We start from the raw sequence: 15,482 nt of genomic DNA on the forward strand, positions 1-15,482 counted from the left end.
AGGGTTGTCAAAAGTATTGAAACTAAATTAGTACAGATACTAAAATGTTTTCGACAAAATACTAATTTTCAAAATTATCAATACTAAAATAATGCTTTGAATAACAAAAAACGTAATATATTTAGTGGCAGAAGACAAAACATTCAAATATTCCAAAGTTCTCAATCAACCTCTGTATGTTTTTGGACTGTGGGAGGAAACCGGAGTGCCCGGAGTAAACCCACGCAACACGGGAGAACATACAAACTGCACACAGAAAGGTTGTCTCAGCCTTGAATCGAACCAGGTGAACCAGGTGACAGCACTAACCAGTGCGCCACCGTGCACCCACTGTTTTTTTTTTAATTATAAAAATTTAACGTGTCTTGTTCTTGTAAATAAAAATATTTAATTTCAGTTTGGGGATATTTTCTTATTCCTGTGGAATTAAAATGTTATATTAAGTATTGAACATGAGTAAAGGTATCGAGTTTAACGTTTTTTTGTATCGTATCGTGTAAACACTTTATGGAAATATTTACCATTAAATAACTACGATGAAAATATAGATAGGATTTTAAAGCCAAATAAGTTAAATTGATACAGTATATATATATATTTTTAAATATATTTTATATTTAAGAGTATTCATATTTTTTCTTGACTTCTTGTCAAAAAGCAGTCAAACAAACGTCAAACTAGCTTCTTGACTGTGACGCTGACGTATCTGGACCTTTGGAATCCAATCATCTCAGCAGAACTCGAACCATGTTTCAGTCGAGCTGCTCCAAAGTGACCCGGACAAGAGTTCCACGCGTCCTGTCGAGGAAGATTCCCTTCAGTCCCCCTCATGTTCCAGGTGCCCTCGCGCATCAAGGTATCTGCAGCGTCAGCTCCATCACCGTCACCGTCCTCCCACATCTTCGTCACGCCGTCGTTCACGGTGCACGTGAAGACCCGGGTTATGCAATGATGTCACGAAGACCCCCCGCGGAGCCGGAACATTAACCGCCGCAGCTTCAGCAGAACGCGACTGTCAGCAGCGTCTGCAGCGACCAATGATCTGGAACACGCCGTCATTACTCGCTGCCCTCGGGCTCTTCTTCTCAAGTCTATTAGAGTCATTTACGCCCAACATGTGGACCTCCTGAGCCTCGTGGCCTCAAGTCAAGTTTCTTTGACCAAAGACTTTTATAGTTCGTAGCTCCTGTTGTACTTTTAGAAAGGATCGAGTTAAACTCAAGTTTTGAAGTTCGATAGAAACACTTTCAGTTAAACATCTCGACATCGACTCCTGGTGTCAACACCCAGTGAACATAAATATGATGCTGAACAACATGAAGAGTCTAAATAGGAGGATGACCGTGTAGAATTACTCCTCTAGGTTTCGTAGTATTACTCCAAGAGGCACTGTAGTATTACTCTGCGAGGCTCTGTAGTATTACTCTGGTGGCTTTTTAGTATTAATCCTCAAGGATCTGTAGAATTACTCCGGTAGGTTTCGTAGTATTACTCCAAGAGGCACTGTAGTGTTACTCTGCGTGGCTTTTTAGTATTGCTCCTCGAGGATCTGTAGAATTACTCCGCTAGGTTTGGTAGTATTACTCTGCGTGGCTTTTTAGTATTACTCCTTGAGGATCTTTAGAATTACTCCTCTAGGTTTCGTAGTATTACTCCAAGAGGCACTGTAGTGTTACTCTGCGTGGCTTTTTAGTATTAATCATCAAGGATCTGTAGAATTACTCCTCTAGGTTTCGTAATATTACTCCAAGAGGCCCTGTAGTATTACTCTGCGAGGCTCTGTAGTATTACTCTGGTGGCTTTTTAGTATTAATCCTCAAGGATCTGTAGAATTACTCCTCTAGGTTTCGTAGTATTACTCCAAGAGGCACTGTAGTGTTACTCTGCGTGGCTTTTTAGTATTGCTCCTCGAGGATCTGTAGAATTACTCCTCTAGGTTTGGTAGTATTACTCTGCGCGGCTTTTTAGTATTACTCCTTGAGGATCTGTAGAATTACTCCTCTAGGTTTCGTAGTATTACTCCAAGAGGCAATGTAGTATCACTCCGCGTGGCTTTTTAGTATTAATCCTCTAGGATCATTAGTATTACGCCTCTAGATTTTATAGTATTACTCCAAGAGGCACTGTAGTATTACTCTGCGTGGCTTTTTAGTATTCATCCGTAGTCAAACTCCTCAAGGTTTTGTAGTATTATTTCAAGAGACTCTGTTGTATTACTCCACAGGGCTGTTTTAGTGTTACTACGCGATGCTCCACAGTATTATTTCTCCCCTGTGCAAATCTTTGTAGTAATACTTTTACAAGGCTCCGTAGTATTACTTCTGGAGAATCTGTAGAATTAGTCCAGGAGGCTTTTTAGTATTCCATAATAATACTACAAATATTATGATATTCAAACAGTGGTGTGTATTGTCAAGAATATGGCGATATGATACGTATCACGATACAGGGTCAACGATATATTGTGATATATTGAGTTGCTGTAGTAACGAGGATATATGTGTAGTATTGTCGAGTACTTGACTCTGGTGTTGCAGAATTTACAGACCACATGACTCTTGACGAAATCGTAACTGCTTTCATTTGAAATCAAAACATGTCCAAACATCAGCTTTAAAAGCTGCTGGAGTCAAATGTATCTTCTCGTCCACGGGATCTCGCAGGACTCATTCTGTTCTTTAGCTGTGGGGGACGTAATGTCTGCTACCATCTAGTGGCCCGAAATTGAATTGCAACACATAAAGTTACCAAATGCTGTGAATATTTTCAGGATAATTGAGACTTTTTAAAAGTAAAAATCAAATTATTTTATATTTTACACACTTTAATGAAATCTAAACCATAAAATAAACCATGAAATGAAACTCAAAAATGTGATTAGAAAGACCAACCAAAATTACATATACATGAGGAAGACACACTGCTGTTGAACATTATTCATACAGTATCGTGGTTTATTTTAATGCATCTATATTTTTATCACCCCTTGTAAAAAAAATCTGAAACCAAAACTGCCAGTTGATCAACAAAAGTTGAAGTTAACACACAAAAGTTTTACACAATTGCAGCGAGAAATCGTTCCGTCGACAAAACAAGGTGTTCAATAAGTTGTTAAAAAGTTTACCTGGACTGCAGTTTGTATCCGACACCGACTCGGATTCACACAGCGAGCGACTTCATTCAGGCTGAGCTCGTAAACAGACACTCCTTCACACACTCAAGACAAACGGGTTTGTCAAACTGGACGACATGTGGCTTCTCTCTCTCTCTCTCTCTCTCTCTCTCCTCCCCCTCTATCCCTCTCTCTCTCTCTCTCTCTCTCTCTCTCTCTGTGACCGTGAACAATCATGGGTTTAACAAAGGACAGTTTGTGCAGCAGCAGCTCGTCTGTTATCAGGTGCCGACACGGCCGCTTGAATATCCTGCCTCTGAATATTTACTCTTTGATTTGTCGAGGGGAGTGTGACGATCCGCCACTAGGGGGAGCATGACCAAAACAGCACACTAGATACAACCGGATAAAAGAAGAGATCGATTTGTTAAAAAATTAAAACATCGGATGGAATTTCCTCGTCTTTAAAATGACTGGACGGCGAAGACCTGGTGATGATTGTTAAGTTGACGATCAGATCACCTAAGATTATGTGACCTTTGACCTCCTCTAAAAATGGGGTGTAAAAAAAATAGTGATGATCTTAAATATTGCGACGTTTTTATTCAACATGCTATATTAATATTCAACAGCAATGTATCATTTTTATGTCAAATATTATCTTGGGAATATTTTCGTCTGCTTTTTAACAAAAAATCGTTTTTTATGAATTCCATTATTTTTTACCCAAAGAAAATCCTTCAAATTCTTCTTTTGGGAAATAAATGTTTTATTTTTATTTTATTTTATTTTTTATAATATGCTAAATTTTATATATATAATATATATATTTTTTATTTATAATTAACAGGTAAATATTTACGCGTTTGTTCATTTTTGTGTTGCAATTAATTAAAGGTTTTTTTTCACGATACTGTCTCAATATTCAGTGGACAAGAAAATGTGTTTTTTATGTATCTATACATATATACATATATACATGTAATTTTTGTGCGCTTTCAAATCACATTTTATGAATATCATAGTTATTTTATGATTTAGATTTCAATAAAGTGTGTAAAATATAAAATAATTAAGCTCAAACTAGACATGTAAATATTAACAGTATTTGTTTTTTTATGTGCTGTAATTAAACTTCCGGCCGTTAGATGGCAGCAGTCATTACGTCTTCTGCAAAGCTATGAAATCCCAAGATGTCCCGGCGATGACTGAGGACGAGAGGATACATTCGACTCCAGATGAATGAAATTAAATCAGTTACGTTAAGAGTTAAGAGTCATGTGGTCTGTAAATTCTGCAACACCAGAGTCAAGTACTGGACAATACTACACATATATACTTGTTACTGCGTATAAACTCTCGACAATACAAACTCACAACCTGGATTATCTTTCTCCAGGCAGTGACTAACGAAGCCCAGAAAAACATCCAGGAAGTTAAACTGACAAGCCGAGCGGAGACAGAAAAGTGCTCCAGTGTTTGCTCCGTCAGCGTCCACACTCACGAGTGCGAGGCTCACACTCGGAGGTGTGATCCCTGGAGCTCGTCTAATCACGTCAGTGTGGAACTCCTCACGTCTTTATTTATCCCGCAGAAGGATTTTCCGCTCGGCTTCGCTCCCCTAGTGTCGGATCGTCGACCGTCCTTCTCCTTCGCTGGCCTCACTGCTCCTTCCTCCGCTCGTCATCCTCGACTCTCGGAGTAATGATGCTCAACACCGATGACTAACACTCGTCAACACAAGAGGAACTGAGTGCGTGGGATTATTTCCAGCGGACGGATGTGAGAAAACAAATGTTGCTAATGAGTCGGGAAACTTTTCTGCGGCGACTACTCAGCGATATAAACATATAAAGCAAATACATGGAGGCAGTTATTATTTGATATAACACACCTCAATCAAAAAGGAAGATTCTCTTTCTCCGATTTTCTTTTAATCTATTTAAGGTTTCCTTCAAGTTATCCAATAATGAACTTCATACTGACCTTGTTTACTAATAATAATATGTACCGTAAATTCCGGACTACAGAGCGCACCCGATTAAAAGCCGCATGCTCAAATTTTAGAAAGAAAATCAATTTTGTAATTATACAAGCCGCACCGGATTTTAAGCCGCAGGTTTAAACAGCCAAAAAAAATGAACTACCGGTAATTCACGTCCATTTCTTACACTTAAATAAATAAAGCACTGTGTTATTCTTCTTAAGCATTGTTCAGATATTTACAGTCCGAGGAACCAGCGACAAAAGCACGAGGCAGGTGGACAACTGTCCGTGTCCTTCAACCGGGGAATTATTTCTTCATCACGCCGGCAACACGGATGAGTAGTTTGCTTTTTTCCACCTGATCGTAACGCAGTGATTGCGCGGATAAACGCGACTTCACGGCGGGCTGTCCTGCGTCTCTGCGCCTCACCTAGGATTCACTTAACGCAGCCTTTTTTCTGGACAATAATGGACTTGAACATTGGACAATGATCGCGGGGATTTGACTGTGGGGTGTCGTGGGTGTTCGTTGTTTTGTTCATGTTTGATTGATCCTCCTTTAAGGAGCGCTTTTTGTTAAATGTTATTAAGTAAATACATTTTGATTAACTTCTATAACGGCTTCATGTGTGGTCAGTGTTGTTATAATTAATGCTGTCACTCTGGAGCGTCACCAAGTCCGCACCAGAGCTCCGCCCCATGAAGAATGTGTGTGTGACGATCTCTTGAGGAGTTATGTGAGAAGGTCCGTTACAAAACGTCAGAGGTACTTCATCCATATTTATGATTTCATCTGGCCCGATGGAATTCTCCGCTATCTTTGTTTGAGTGAATGTGCGGAATGAAGTAAGTTTCTCCTCGTAGTCGGGAGGGAGCTGCTGACACAAAGTTACTCATTCATTCTATTGGTCTACTGAAAATGTTTTTCCCGCCACAAAAAAAAAATGAATAAGCCGCACCGTAGTATAAACCGCAGTGTTTAAAGTGTAGGAAAAAAGTAGCGGCTTGTAGTCCGGAATTTACGGTAATTGTTAATTTCGATGCTGTCATCCGACACTAAAACATAGTCATTTTTAAAGTTTTTTTTTATTTACAATTAAGGTGAAAACATCCACACTTTTGTGTTGCAATTAAACCTCCGACCACTAGATGGCAGCAGTCATTATTTGTCCAACACACCTCAATCAAAAAGGAAGATTCACTTTCTACAACTTTCTTTTAATCTATTTATCGAATTAATTTCGTTGCTGACATCTGACACTAAAACATAGTCATTCCTAATGCATTTTTAAATGTACAATTAAGGTGAAAATATCATAATTTTTGTGTTGCAATTAAACCTCCGACCACTAGATGGCAGCAGTCATTATGTTCTCCTCAGCTAAAAGAACGTGAGATCCCTGCAATGACTGAGGACGAGAGGATACAGTGACTACAGCAGCTTTTAACGCTGATGTTTGGACATATTTTGGTTTGAAAACAAATGAAAGCAGTTACGACTTCGTCAAGAGTCATGTGGTCTGTAAATTCTGCAACACCAGAGTCAAGTACTCGACAATACTACACATATATACTTGTTACTCCAGTATCTCGATATCGTATTGTTGACCCTGTATCGTGATACATATCGTACCGAGAGATCCTTGCAAAACGGAGTGAAATACGTTATTTATTTAGTGAATTATTGTAGAATTGTTCATTCATTTTAGAGCTTTGGGGTCTCATTCATTTAACAGTCGAGGGCCAAACAAAATGTTTATTTACCAAACTGACGGTAACAGGAAGTAATAATGTGACTGAAATATTGTCTTTTTTATTCATAGACTCTCAATCTATCTAAACCATCTCCTTCATCAAACTTAATTTTATCGTCATTGTATCATTCCTCGATTATCTTAAACACCGGTATCTTTACAGGTCACAATATCAGCATTTATGTTAATCCCATCATTGTATCAAATCCTTTTCCACTAAAATGTCCTTAAGCCAGGAGCAACAGTCTGGAAGGATTTCTCTCCTCTGGTCCGGAAGCGTGTTCAGGAACTGTCAGTAGATTCTGATCCACAGACCTCAGAGCCCGAGCTGGGGTGTAAGTCTGGATCAGATCACTGATGGAAGGTCTGACCATGAATAGATCTGAAAGTAAGAACCAGAATTTAAAAATTGATCCTGAAAGAAACTGGCAGCCAGTGAAGAGTTTCAAGGATCGGGGAAATGTGAGTTCTTCTACTAGAGAGAGTCAGAATCCTCGCTGCAGAGTTTTGTATCAACTGCAGGCGAGACAGATCCTTCTTGTTTAGACACCAAAATAAACTGTTACAATAGTCTAAAAGCTCCAGGTCAAATACAACACCCAGGTTTCTCAGGCTCAGTTTGACAGACTGGCCTAAGTCACCCAAGTACTGAGTCAAACCAGAGTGTGATACGCTGTGGGCCAGATCCAGGTGTAAACACTGGAATAAACCTTTGAGGAATCACGATAATTTAAACATGTTAAATCCCGTCGACAGCGTCAGGACCATAAACAAAAGCGTTATAAACTCGGTTCCTCACATGGATTCAGGATTAACAAGGAACATTCAGGCGAGCACCAGGACGGGAGCCAACAACCTGCTGGATGGATGTGAAGCGGGAAAGTAAGACGGAAGAAACGACAGTATTGAGAGGATTACGACTACAAAGAGCTGCTTCTCTTCAACACCCGACTGATGTACAACATCATCACCATAATCCTTATTTATGGAGCGCAGAGAAGGTGTTTGAAGACGAGTCGACAACAATCAGCTGTTGATCATCAACCACGAAGATTCCTGCGTGAACGCTTCAGTCACGGACGGTCGGGAGGAATCCATGGATCAATACTAATACCTCGTCACATGTTAATGATTGTCCTGCTGCGATCAATGCTCTGGTGGATCAACATGTTCAGGAATAACCTAAAACTGTGGCAACGATTCCCGCGTCAGGTCAACGATGTCGGTTCAAGGATTTAAGGATTTAATTTTATTGCTTCTGTAATAATAGTTCAGAGAGAAACACGTTGTGTTGGAAATTAAAATTACGTTACAACTATTGTTTGAAATATCAATACATGATCAAACACAATAGGAAATCAATGAACACTTTTATCGATGTATTTATTAAAGGGCCACATAAATACAGACTAAGTGATGCGTGTGGCTCCCGGGCCACGACTTGTCCTTTCGCAATTTAATTTCGATTTTCGAACAAATTTAATCCAGTTATCCAGTTTTTAATAACTACTTATTGTGCTTATTATTTGTTTGACAAATCAAATCAAAATGTGCTTGTTAAATATTAAAACGTTTTCATTCAACAAAAAAAGACAATAAATTGTTATTTATATCACATTTACTGTATATGAAGGTACTTGTTGTCTTTGTTTAAGCCTTGAATATATCAATTACATTGTAAACTAATTGAATTTAAAAATATATATAATGTATGTTTGTATTCGACTTTTATTTATTTATATAATAAAAGTATTTTAATGGAATCATTTAATTCAATTATATAAAATGTTGTTTTTTTTGTTTTTTTTAAGAATTTTGAATATTTTAAAATAATAATTAAAAAAAAATCAAATACAGTTTTGCTTTCTTATTCCAATAACACAAATATACATTTCGTAAATTCATATAATTTAATCTGTAGCCTTTTAAATTCAATTTTCAAAACATTGTCATAATTTTTCCAACAATACATGTATTTTTAAATTCAATATTACATAACATTTAGACTTAGTTTTTTTTAAATTAAATTAAATTCAAAGAACAATACTTGAATACAAAAGCATTTATAAAAAATAGAAGTTAAATTCAACCGTTGAATATTTGGTTGACACAGATCCACATATTTAGTTATTTTAATATCAGGTATTTAGAAACAAAAACAACAACAACAATATAAACTTTCTCAGTCACATATTTTACCTGTAACACACTTCTTTGTAACCTACTTTACCAGTAACACACTTTATTGTAACACACTTTCTCAGTCACATACTTTATCGTAACATACTTTACCTGTTACACACTTTAATTGAAAATACTTTACCAGTAACACACTTTATTGTAACAAACTTTTTCAGTCACATATTTTACCTGTAACACACTTTACTGTAACCTACTTTACCAGTAACGCATTTCATTGTAACACACTTTCTCAGTCACATACTTTATTGTAAAGTACTTGACCAGTTACACTTTATATTTTTATACTTCACTAATAGTTAAGTAAGTCAAGTAAATAACATACTTTTCCAGTTACACACATTACTGTAACATACTTCATCAGTACATCAGTAACATACCGTACCAATAACGCACTATATTGTGATACTTTATCGATTACACACTTCATCAGATTGAGAATCAACATTTTTTGTCATCTGTGTAGCACAAGCCAAGGATAGTAGGAGAACCTCCACAGCCGCAGGATGAACGAGTAAATACTAAGAGAAGCCGAAGGACTAGAACTTCTAACTCAGAGTCGTGGAAACAGGAAAAGCCAGAAATGCGAGAGTGGAGGGAAAATTAAACGACAGAAAGTGACAGAGAGAAGGAGGAGGGACTTTTTATCCTCGCTGGGCTTAGTGTGTTTAGTTAAGTGTCAGCAGCTACAGGCCGGACTTAAACCCCCTCATGACACAAAACACACACCAGTGTGTTCACGCACCAGCGGAGGAGGCGGAACTAATCTCTGGACGTGTTCGTCCGAGGACTGAACCGGACGATGATGTTTCTTTCAAGAGTTTGATTCCCTTCATGCCAGCGACGGCATCATCGTGTGGAAGTGCATCCATGGGGAAAATGTTTGACACCGAAAACAGCTTCGGCATGCGGTGCAAAGTTGATCTGAACTTGATAATGTGTGGATGAAAAACTGATTTTATTAACAATAAAATAAACAAACGTCACAAATATTGTGTAATTATTAAGATTGTTAAGATAAACTCGTAAAGTCGTTATTTAGATAAACGGGCAAATCAAGAAATTCATTGAAATTTAAAACTACAAATTAGTTTTTCGTTTTACGTAATTGCATCTCAACACCTGCTCATGGGCAACAGGTCTACTGTGACGAAATCTCCCAGGGTGCACTTGGTCACACAATTTGATACCTGAAAGTAACACACAAGTAAAACAATTTAAAAATAATAATAATAAAGTTTTACCTTACCTTACCTTACTTGTTATCATTTTTATCAAAGTTCTTTTATGTTCCTTTTTTAACAAATCTTGTATGAAATAGGATCATTCAATTTTTTTAACAATTAAAAATAAACATCAAATATTTACAGTGTCTGTTCATTTAAGTGTTGCCATTAAACTTCTTGCCGCTAGATGGCGGCAGCCATTACTTTCTCCGCAGCTAATTAATTAAAATTAATTAAAATCCTCAGAGATCTCGGCTATGACTGAGGATAAGAGGATACTAAAATACTACAAATGCGTTTGTTCCTATAGTATTGAAATGTATATAATAATAATTGTATCGTTGCCCTTGTATCGGGATATGTATCGTATTATAGTATGTATATACAGTATATATTTATATATGTGTGTGGATGTACATGTGTATATTTACTTATATGGAAATTATATTGTTGTTTTTGTTTCAAATTTTATACTCAAGACTTGAGGTCACAACATCTGAAAAGTTGGCCGTGCAAAGTAAAGTGAACAAAAACAGCAGCTATGATATAATCGACTCTACAACAACTGGACGGAGAAGAACCTGCCAGAGCAGATTCAGTTCTGCAGCCATGTTTACGCAGTAACCAGCAGTGTCAGCCGCCTACTGCTGTTGAAACAACATGTCAACACTGCTTTACACACAGTGTGCGTCCTCCACACTGGAACTACACAATTAACACACAGGCAGCACCAACCGACCCAACCTGGGAGGAGACTCTTGACCACGATGTCCGGAGGTTCACGGCAGATTAACGAGAATTACGGACGACATCGTCAAGAAACCATCTGATTATAAAGTTTGGTGGCGTCACCACGGCAACAGCGAGGTAACACAAACCCGCTAACATGTTGGATCACATGACAGCATCATGTTTCAGAGAGCTCTTCCTCGCGAGGCTCTCGGGTTCATCCACCAGCACCAACACACTGCAGCGTGGATGATGTTTATAGTCTAAACCCCACATGCAACCCTTTGACTGTATTGATGTGGCCCTCATGTTGCCAGAGTAAAACTGTTAAAGGTGAAAACACAACTATCCTGACATGTAGTAAACGTTATTCATCTCCAAGATGCAGTAAGTTCCTCATCATGACCATGTTTTCAACTTATTACTTTATAAAGTTGCTCTGAAATCTGGGCGAACGAGAGGTTACGAGAGTCCATTGTGACTTAATAATGGCTTCACTCGTCCTCCAGCCAGCTGTAATTACGCCCCGCTTTGTTTATACAACAAGTCCCCTGGAGGTGGAGACTTTCGGGGTTGATGACGCGCGGTGACAAACCTCCTTGCTTGACCAATCACAGCAGAGTAGGTAGGTAAAAAATAAAAAAAAGGTCAACAATCATTTATTCATAGTTGAATTCTCAATGAATGTATATATTTTTATATATATATTTTAAGGTTTGTCAGGTACACATGGATTATATGGTCCAGTCCAGGCTAGACTAGGTAGCACATCAAGAAGTGCTAAAAATGCAACATTAGCATAGAAACCCGAAGGTGGAAAGCTGTCATTACAAGTCACATTTAACTGTAAATACACAAAAACAACACAGAAGACTCACTAAATTGGTTGAAGTTAGTGTTAAAAATAACAATGTCAATGTAGATCACAAGGAGTTTTTGTGTTAAAGCGTCCTTAAGAGTTCCATAGTGAGGAAACTCGACTGAGCACAGTTTTGCCCAGAGAACAAGCATACATTTGTATTATTGTCGAGTACTTAACTCTGGTGTTATATTTACAGACCACATGACTCTTGACAAAGTCGTAACTGCTTTAATTTGTTTTCAAACCAAAATGTGTCCAAACATCAACTTTAAAAGCTGCTGGAGTCACTGTATCCTCTCGTCCTCGGAAGTTGAATTGCAACACAAAAATGAAAAAAAAGCTAAGAATATTTGCACGTTAATTAATACACTTTATTGAAATATAAACCATAAAATAACTATGCTGTCAAACAATGATACAAGGCTGTTGAATATCAACACAATATTTAGAAAAAAAAGCATTATATACACTGCAATTATATATTTAAGTGTTTCGATGTTTTCTCACAGCCATCTAGTGGTCGGAGGTATAATTGAAACACATAAATGAACAAACGCTGTGCACATTTGTTCATTACAAAATATTTTAAAAAAATCGAATTATCTTTTTTATAAACACTATTGAAAAAAACCCATAAAAGAACTATGATAAAAATAGAATATCATTTGTAAAAATGGACACAGTACTATATATATGTTATAAATATAGAAAAATGATTGTGAAGTGTACAAGTATTTTCTTACAACCCTAGTAAAGATTATGTTTAAAAGATTTAAAAGTTTCTGGCTATTCATGTATTAAAGAAACAAAAAGGTTCCACTCATGGTAGGACAGAGACCAGGACAGAGACCAGGACTAGACCAGGATCAACAAGTGTTGCTGGGATGACCTGGAGAAACCTCAACCCGAGTCACTGAATAACCTCCGACATCAACCAGGTAAATATTAACTTCACTGCGACTATTGTACATCATGAACTCGAATATAACATCTGTTTAAAGATCCTGTTGTTGCTCACAAACGGACAAAAGATGGACGTGGATCCCGACAGGAAGTCACATGACGAGCAGAGACCAACGCATCAGAGCATCATCGGCCTCTGGCTGCTCTGATCACATGCTGTCACGAGCGCTCACATGGCACGCCACCCACCATCGTGTCCACACACACACACACACACACACACACACACACACACACACACACACCCCCCCACACACACACACACACACACACACACACACACACACACACACACAGACACACACACACACACACACACACACACACACACACACACACACACACACACACACACACACACACACACACACACACACACACACACACACACAAACACACAAACCCGGCGTTACTACCAGAAGATTCCAACCTTTTCTGGCGGCGCCGCCGCTGGTCCAGATTACAGCTCAGGACCAAACATATTGGATTAAGAGCAAGTCTTGGCCTGGAGCCGTGAACGTATCTGCGGGTGACGTTTACATGTGGATGAACAATGAGGCGCCCGAGAGTGTTACTCATCACACACACACACACACACACTCCTCTGGTGTCATCAACACACACTAAAACTTACATAGATATTGTGTCTAATCTTATCTTCAGAGATGAATAAAGAAACGCACTCACAGTGCACATACCTCTGCCAAGTTTCCATATCATTTTATACTTTTTTAGAATAATGTCTTTTAGGGATGTACGAATATTGATATACTTGTATGTATTTCATTCCTGTCGATACTATAGATATAATCAACAGTACTTTATTGATTTTTTTTTTGGGGGGGGGGGGCTTTTAAATCAAAATTAATATTTGTCATTGTGTTGTTATGATTGAAATGTTAATAAAGTGAATAAAATGTGTTTAAAATTAAATTATTCTCAATATTTTATTACATTTACGGTGCAAATAGTCGCGGGGTTTGTTGACTTTTGTGTTGCGATTTAACTTCCAGCCATTAGATGGCTTTAAATAAAACATCAAAACACCAAAATATATAATCACGGTATATTATTCCTTGTATCAATTTTTTATTATTTCAAATGATATTTTATTCACGGCATAGTTATTGTATGGTTTATATTTGAATAAAGTGTTTATAAAATAATTCCATTATTTATTTATTTTTATGTACAATTAACATGCCAATCTAGGCGGGGTTTTTTTTCTTTATTTTTGTGTTGCAATTAAACTTCCGGCCACTAGATGGCAGCAGTCATTACGTCCTCCACACACATCCAAATATTCATAATATTTGTTCATTTTTGTGTTGCAATTAAACTACCGGTCGCTAGATGGCAGCATTTTTTATTACATGCGCCGCAGCTAAAGGATCAATAAGATCCCGGTGATGACTGAGGACGAGAGGATACAGTGACTCCAGCAACTTTTAAAGCTGATGTTTGGACATATTTTTGTTTCAAAACAAATGAAAGCAGTTACGACTTCGTCAAGAGTCATGTGGTCTGTAAATTCTGCAACACCAGAGTCAAATACTCGACAATACTACAAATATATATGTGTTACTACAGTATCACTATATATCGTATCGTTGCTTATGTATCGTTAAATGGTCGTATCAACAGATTCTTGCCTACTTGTGAGTCAGATCCTTCTGTAACACTGGCCATGATAAATCCTTCAACAGATTTGTGAATCCAGACGGTTATTAGACACACTTCCATAGTTCCATCTCTTCTTTATCCCAAAAAATAATGCCGTCTGTATTACAGTTATTCTTGCTAACGGACAAACATAGGAATCTACTCGTTCAGTGTTTTTGATGATTTAAGTTTTTTTTATTACTTACAAAGAGTTTTTGCTTGTGTTTTCACCAACACAACTGGAAAAAGACTTAATAATTATAATAAATGCCTTCATTTTGGTGTTGTTCTGTTGTGTTGTTCCATCTGGATTTGGAAAAGTAAATGCTTATGACTTTTAACTTCTGCTGCGTTCAGAACTAGCAAAATAAAATCATTAAACTTGACTTTTTAAAAATAAATAGTATTCAATTAAATCTCTGGAATAAGTCAATTGTTGATTTTAAACTGACATTGAAAACATGCTAATAAAGTTTATTTTTCAATTATAGACTGATGCAATTTTTTTACAATCTGATTTTTTAAAGGTAAATCAGTGAATTTACTTAATTAAGAGTCAACAATATGATGATGTATGATATAAGACCAAAAATAAGGATGAGGATTCTGACCAGATCAGTAAATAAGGTGATTTAAGGTTTTCCATGATGGGATAGAAGGAGGTGAATCTATTGCCATCTGCAATATACTCTGGATTAGGAACATTTCATGACCCCTCAGATTGAAAAATAAACGATACAGACAAGATTCGCGCTGGTTAAGACTGTCAGAAGCGTGTGTTTTTGTTTTGCTTCCGAGCGTCGTCCGAACCGCGTCGTCAGCGGCAACCGTGTCTTTCAAGCCTTTCAAAGCAGGTTTCCATGAGAAGGTCCTTCAGTTCTTTCAGGTGGCCGAGCGCGGGTGTCAGATGCTGGAGCCGAGGGGAGCCTCGCATTAAGCTGGATCTACCACAATTAGCACATCGACCCCCCACACCCGCCCGGGCCGAC

General features: G+C 37.7%; 1 protein-coding gene across 3 annotated transcripts in view; it reads right to left on the bottom strand.

Moving 5' to 3' along the window:
- Positions 1-15,482, bottom strand: part of ppfibp2b (PPFIA binding protein 2b) — a 65,840-nt gene that overhangs the window by 48,259 nt on the left and 2,099 nt on the right. For 2 of the 3 annotated variants that reach the window (XM_087797384.1, XM_087797382.1), the window contains exon 1: positions 3,125-3,222. The exons of the other annotated variant lie outside the window; for it this stretch is intronic. The gene's annotated coding sequence lies outside the window, so the exon portion shown is untranslated. Of the gene's footprint in view, positions 1-3,124; positions 3,223-15,482 lie in introns of those variants that run through there. 3 annotated transcript variants of the gene reach the window in all.

Source organism: Callionymus lyra, chromosome 8 (genome assembly GCF_982586985.1).
Source record: "Callionymus lyra chromosome 8, fCalLyr1.hap1.1, whole genome shotgun sequence".
Lineage (NCBI taxonomy): Eukaryota > Metazoa > Chordata > Actinopteri > Syngnathiformes > Callionymidae > Callionymus > Callionymus lyra.